Source organism: Triticum dicoccoides, chromosome 3A (genome assembly GCF_002162155.2).
Source record: "Triticum dicoccoides isolate Atlit2015 ecotype Zavitan chromosome 3A, WEW_v2.0, whole genome shotgun sequence".
Taxonomy (NCBI): Eukaryota; Viridiplantae; Streptophyta; class Magnoliopsida; order Poales; family Poaceae; genus Triticum; species Triticum dicoccoides.
The window spans coordinates 451,565,028-451,572,831 of NC_041384.1; positions in this window are offsets into that span (position 1 = coordinate 451,565,028).

Consider the following 7,804-nt stretch of genomic DNA (forward strand, 5'->3'; position numbering starts at 1 on the left):
CCGGGCGGCGGCTAGGGTTGGGAGCTGGGGCGGCTAGGGTTCTCCGGGGCTGGGCCTCGGCTTATAAAGGCCCCCCTCGGGCCGGAGTCCTAGTCGGACACGGCCCGTAGGTCGTTTTTTTTTTAATTATTCCGCTCGGAAGAAAAATAAAAAGAAATACTAAATGGACTCCAAAAATTCCGAAATAAATTTTCACGGGCTTCTAAAATCAAGCCGCACAAGGTGAACATTTATTTGGGACCTAAATGCAACTTTGAAAAACGCACTTTTTTCCTAAATTCAAATAAAACACCGAAAAACTCCGAAATAAAATCTTATTTGATTTTATTATTAAATCCTCAATATTTCTTTATATTGGGAAAGTCATTTTATTCCCCCTCTCATATTTTTGTAATAGAAATAATTGATGATAAAATAAATAAAATCAAATGATCCTATTTCCAAAATTTGAGAAAACTCAAATATGAAAATAACGAAATCCCCAACTCTCTCCGTGGATCATTGAGTTGCGTAGAATTTCTAGGATCAACCAAAATGCAAAAAAAAATATGGTATGCATTGATGATCTAATGTATAACGTTCCAAATTAAAAATTTGGGATGTTACAAACCTACCCCCCTTAAGATGAATCTCGCCCTCGAGATTCGGGTTGGCTAGAAAATAGGTGACGGTGGTCTTTGAGCAAATCTTCCTCTCGCTCCCAGGTGGCTTCATCCTCCGTGTGGTGGCTTCACTGAACTTTGTTAAACTTGATAACCTTGCTGCGGGTGACTCGGCTGGCAAACTCGAGAATCTTAACTGGTTTCTCCTCGTAGGTCAAATCGTTATCCAACTGAATAGTTTCCAATGGCACTGTGTCTCTCAAAGGTATGTCAGCCATCTCCGCGTGGCACTTATTTAACTGAGAAACATGGAACACATCATGAACTCCTGACAATCCTTCGGGCAATTCCAACTTGTAGGTCACTTCTCCCATATGCTCCAAAACTCGATATGGTCCTACAAATCGTGGCGCTAACTTCCCTTTAACTCCAAATCGCTTTGTTCCCCGAAGTGGAGATACTCAAAGATAAGCTCTATCTCCAATTTCCTAAACTGTCTCCTTCCGTTTAGAATCTGCATAACTCTTCTGTTTGGACTGGGCTACCTTGAGCCTATCGCGAATCAGCTTCACCTTCTATTCAGACTCTTTAATCAAGTCAGGTCCAAACAACTGGCAGTCTCCAACTTCGTCCCATGACAACAGTGTCCTGCACCTCCTTCCGTACAAAGCTTCGAAAGGGGCCATCTTTAAACTGGTTTGGTAACTGTTGTTGTAAGAGAACTCTGCATATGGCAAATTATCATCCCAAGTAGATCCATAATCTAGCGCACAAGCTCTTAGCATATCCTCCAAAATCTGATTGACTCTCTCGGTCTGTCCATCTGTCTGTGGATGAAAAGCTGTACTGAATTCTAGCCTGGTACCCAAAGTTTCGCGCAACTGCTTCCAGAACTTTGAGGTAAACTGGGTTCCTCTACCTGATACGATACTCCTTGGAACTCCATGCAGACATACGATCCTGGTCATGTATATCTTTGCCAACTTAGCACTGGTGTAAGTGGTCTTTACTGGGATGAAATGAGCTACTTTCGTCAATCGATCGACTACAACCCAAATCGAGTCATAGCCTGAACGAGTCCTGGGCAATCCCATGATAAAATCCATGCCTAACTTATCTCACTTCCATTCGGGTATCGGCAATGGTTGTAACAATCCTGCTGGCTTCTGATGCTCTGCCTTTACTCTCTGACATACATCACAAACTGCTACATACTCCGCAATATCCTTCTTCATCCCGGTCCACCAGAAAATATCCTTCAAATCCAAATACATCTTGGTATTTCCTGGGTGAATTGAATACGGTGAATCGTGTGCCTCTTGCAAAATCAACTTCCTGATCTCCGAGTCATTGGGCACATAAACGCGGTCTTCAAACCATAGGGTGTCGTGCTCATCCTCACGAAATCCTTTAGCTTTTCCTTTGCTCAGTTTCTCCTTTATAGCGGCAATCTCTTTGTCAGCTTTCTGAGCTTCCCTGATTTTATCCATCAAAGTTGACTGAATCTCCAATGCTGCTACATAGCCTCTCGGAACTATTTCCAAACAAAGTTCACGAAGATTTTCGGCTAACTCCCTTGGTATTTCTCCCGTCATTAACGTATTGACATGGCTCTTACGGCTTAATGCGTCAGCTACTACATTAGCCTTTCCGGGGTGATAATGCAATTTCATATCATAATCCTTGATAAGCTCCAACCATCTCCTTTGTCTGAGATTCAACTCCTTCTGTGTGAAAATGTACTTCAAACTCTTATGAACCGTGTACACCTCGCAATGATTTCCAATGAGGAAATGTCTCCATGTTTTCAATGCATGTACTACGGCTGCTAACTCCAAATCATGCGTGGCATAATTCAACTCATGGGGCTTCAGTTGTCTTGAGGCATATGAAACAACTCTCCCTTCCTGTATAAGCACTGCTCCAAGTCCTCGACGTGAAGCATCGCAATACACCTCATAATCTTTGGTCTGGTCTGGCAAAATCAACACTGGTGAGGTAACCAAACGTTTATTCAACTCTTGGAAACTAGCCTCACATTCCTCTGTCCATATGAACTTGGTATCTTTCTTCAACAACTCAGTCATAGGCTTCGCAATCTTTGAGAAATTCTCAATAAATCTCCGGTAGTATCCTGCGAGTCCAAGAAAACTCCGGATCTCTCCAACTATTGTTGGGGCTTCCCACTTGGTCACGGTTTCCACTTTAGTGGGATCAACTGCTATACCTTCTCCGGATATAACGTGCCCGAGAAATCCTACTTCCTTCAACCACAACTCACATTTGCTGAACTTGGCATATAATTGATGTTCTCTGAGCTTTCCAAGTACCAAATGCAAATGCTCCTTATGCTCCTCTTCATTCTTCGAATAAACCAGGATATCATCAATGAACACTACGACAAACTTATCCAAGAACTCCATAAACACTTTGTTCATCATGTTCATAAAATAGGCAGGTGCGTTAGTCAGACCAAATGACATAACGGTATACTCATACAGCCCATACCTGGTGGTAAAAGCTGTCTTCGGAATATCCTGTTCTTGAATCTTCAACTGGTGGTATCCTGATCGCAGGTCGATCTTGGAAAATACCTTAGCTCCTTGCAATCGATCAAACAGATCGTTGATCATTGGTAGTGGGTACTTGTTCTTGATCGTTACTTCATTCAATCCTCGATAATCAACAACCATCCTTAACGATCCATCCTTCTTCTCCAGTAGAAGTACCGGTGATCCCCAAGGCGAAGAACTTGGGCGAATATATCCCTTATCCAGTAACTCCTTAATCTGCTTCTTAATTTCCACCAAATCCTTTGCTGGCATCCTATATGGTCTCTTTGATATTGGCCCTGTGCCTGGCAATAGCTCAATCAAAAACTCAATATCTCTATCCGGTGGCATGCCTGGCAACTCCTCTAGAAATACATCGGGAAAATCCCTTACCACTGGTACTTCCTCCTGCACAACTCGTGTTAAGCAATTTACTTGAGTCCTCTTTGGCACATGTCGGGATACATACTTGATCCTTCTCCCTTCTGGGGTGGTAAGCAAAATTGACTTACTAGCACATTCAATATTCCCTTCGTACTTTGATAGCCAATCCATGCCTAATATCACATCCAATCCTTTAGATTCCAATACTATTAGGTCTGAGGGAAAAACATAGTTACCAATCCTTAATGGTAACCGATCACACCATAGACTAGCCACATACTCTGCTTCAGGCGAGGTTACTAACATGGGTGACCTAAGGGCTTGGGTTGGTAGGTTATACTTATCCACAAATCCCCTTGAGATGTATGAATGCGATGCACCAGTATCAAAAAGAACAAGTGCAGTAAATGACTTAACCAAAAACTTACCTATTATTGCATCGGACTGAGCTTCAACCTCCTCCACGCTAACGTGGTTCACCTGTCCCCTGTTGAAAGGGTTCGGCTTCTTTCTAGAACTTCCATTGCCATTTTGGCCTTCAGGACATTCATTGGCATAATGTTCGGTCTTCTGACACTTAAAGCAAGTGACTTGGCTCAGGTTCTTCTTGGCTGGGGTTGATGGGTTGGTGCGGTTCTGGCCGTTGCTTCCTCCATTGCCATTACCATTCTTGGTGCCATTGTGATTGTGCGAGCTGCCTCCTCCATGGGTATGCTGAAAATGTCCTCCCGGTCTAGGGGTAAAACGTGCCTTCTACTGAGCTCCTGAAGTGTACTTTTCTTATCCATACTTCCTCTTGCGATTCTCAATTTGTTGTTGCTTCCCTTCAATCATAAGAGCACGATCTACCAACTCCTGGTAGTTGTTGAAGTTTGCTACCATCAATTGCATGCTCAACTCATCATTCAGTCCTTCTAGAAACTTCTCCTGCTTAGCTGCATCCGTAGCGACGTCATCTGGGGCATAACGTGCTAGCTTACTAAATTCCTCCACATACTGGCCAACTGTCCTTCCTCCTTGGCGCAAGTTGCGAAACTCACGCTTCTTCATGGCCATAACTCCTGCTGAAACATGGGCAGTACGAAAAGCCTGCTGAAACTGGTCCCATGTGACAGTGTCAACCGGGAAAGTGGCTGTGAAATTCTCCCACCATGATATTGCGGGTCCTTCTAGCTAATGTGCGGCAAACTTCACCTTCTCCGCATCTGTGCATCTTGCTGTGGTCAACTCTCTAGCTGTCTTGCGGAGCCAATCATCTGCTACTATCGGCTCGGTGCTGCTGGAAAACACCGGCGGATTCAGCCTAAGAAAACGGGCTAAGTGGTCAACAGGAGGTGGTGGTGGTGGGTTGTTGTTGTTGTTCCCCTGATTCTGATTCTGGACTAGCAACTGCATCAATGTGTTCTGCTGCTGGATCAACTGGGTGAGCTCCGGTGGAAAGGTACATCCGGGGTCACGTCTCGGAGGCATCTGAGGGTTTTAGAAAAGATGAGATGTAAGAATAGAAGGGGTCTAAAGAGAAAACACTACCCATATGCACATGAGGCAAAAGCAAACAATTCACTTCATTCAATCAAACAAGGGCATACAATCGATCTAACTATCGCAAAAGTGCTCGGACTACTATATTTACATGGTGGACTACTACTACTGATGAGGTGGTCTACTAGAAATATTCTTCGGTTGCAGACTCCATGATATCTGCTCCAGCTTCATCAACATAGTCATCATCGCTACTATCTGGATCCGAGTCGGTGCCGTCGATGATGATGTAGTCTTCCAGGCTAATCTCCTTGGGTTCTTCGTCTTCCTCTACTGGCGTAGGGCCTCCCATAAATATTCCAATCTTGTTGATCAGGTCGTCATTCTTCTCCACCAATACTTCAATTTCCTCTTCAAAATCCTCACGTGTAGCCTTGAGTTCTTCCTCCAGTTCCTCGATTCTGGTTTTAGCCTTCTTCAGATCTATCATGTCGGCGCACATCTGGTTCTCTTGTCGTCGAATGTGCTGGTTTAGCTCCTGGATAAAAGCTGCGATTGACCTATCCTTCCTGGTGCTGATCATCTCCCAGTGCTCATCTCGGCGCCCACAAATCTGGTAGATAGTATCCTTGAGATCCTTGTGGTAGACTTCTCCAATGCGTCTCATGGCGATGTGAGCTGCCATGCTCTTTCCTAGACTCCAAGTTGGTGCATCAAAAGAAAACTCTATGGGCTCAGTGACTCGCATGAACGTCCTTCCTGGTACTTGAACTTGAATCATCCATCGCTCTTCTTCAGGTAAAGTAGCGTTGTAGGTTCCCGTGAAACTTGGTACTCCTATGTTCAGGTATCTAGTGACTTCCTTCAAGTGTCGTCCAAAGGGTGTATCCTCATCCGGTTGCGTGAACTTGTTCCTTGCATCCGCCATCCTAAAGAGTAGAAAAGATGAGGGGTCAGAAGAGAAGAGAGTGAATAGTGATCTAGGTCCTTTAGCTTAGTGGTCGTGTTCTACAGTCAGCGTGTGCTCTGATACCATCTCTGTAGCGACCAGACCTCAAACAGTTTGATCTCTGTGCTCCGGTGTCATCCCTGGATCAGTAATGCTGACACCACACAGTACTCGGAGGATTTATAGCAGAGTAGCAATCACACACTTATTACATCAAGTGTCTCAAAAGAGAACTTATTACAATAAATATGGCTTAAGGCCATCTAATAACGATAACAGCGGAAGGCTTGGAAGATAAGTGAGTCCATCAACTCCAACGGCATCACTGAGTATAGAACCACGACCTAAAACTCCTTAATCATCGTCTGAAAAGTCTGCAACATTAACGTTGCAGCCCAAAACGGGCCAGCACATGGAATATGCTGGCAAGGTAACACATAGAGAGTAATGGAATGAAACAGCTATACTATATGCATATTTGGCTGGTGGAAAGCTCTATGGTTACAGTTTTGCGTAAAGCCAATTTTTCCCTACTGCAAAGGAATAAATTTATTTAACTATCATGGTAGTTGTTAAACACTGAGAATGGTTGACAGCATTCTCAATCCCAATTAAGCATCATCATTAAACATAGCCCAACAAAATTAATTTAGAGTAACATGTTGAGATTCACATGATAATCCAAATACTAGATACTCAAAATGTCCATAACCGGGGACACGGCTAACCATGATTAGTTTATTACACTCTACAGAGGTTTGTGCACTTTTCCCCACAAGACTCGATCGCCTCCATTTGGTTTCTCGCACTACATGGTGTTTGAGAAGACGGATGATCGATACATAGTCTTTCAGAAGCGCTAGCACCTCACGATCGGGTAGACCATACCACCTACATCCCCTACATCTGCTAGTCTACCACTGTAAGAGTTCGCACGACTTAGTCAACTATGCTAGAGCCCATAATAGCTTGTGGCTGCACACGGAAGTTTCTAGTATGAATAGTCTCATGATCCCTTTGAGCCTAGGTGGCGGTCCAAAAGAAAACAGGCAAATCCTAGAATACCCAGGTGTCTCAATCCACCCAGATGTGTGTTTAAGTTGCCACCTTAGATAAACCATTAATTAACAAACTCACATCTGTCATGGATTTCACTCACCCAATCCATGTCTACTAGCATAGCATGGCATAATAAGCAAACGTAGAAGTAACTCCCAAAGGTTTGATAATAAACAGGTAATAGGTACTACCTCATCTACTTCCCATCCCACAATTTAATTAGATCCTAATCATGCAATGTGTGAGGATTGATCTAATGCAATAAAACTGGGTAGTAGAAAAGGTATGATCAAAGTGTTACTTGCCTTGCTGATGATCTGCGAAACCTAACGATTCGAAGTAACAAGCGGCGCACTCCAGGTACTCTATCGCAGACAAACAAACAAGCATACAATAAGTACTCATCTAATGCACAGGTAAAACTCAAATAAGAGATCTAACCAGAAAGTTCAACTTAAGAACTCCGGTTGGCAAAAAGAATCAAATCGAACGAAGCAACGAAAGTCAAACGGCGAAAGAAATCAACTTCGTTCTACTAATCTGGATCTAGGGCAAATTTTACAATAGAAAAATCTTGTTTAAGTTGGTTAAACAGATAGAGGGTTTCGAGACGAATCTCTAGGCGCTTAAATCGCGTGATTCTGATAAACGAGCGAAAAGTTATACTAAAACGAAAATCGGATCAGGAATCGCGATCAGAAAAATCACGGATTTAATCGAAGAAAAAGAAAAACGACGAACGCTCGCTAGAACGAACGAACGGACGAACGCTCACT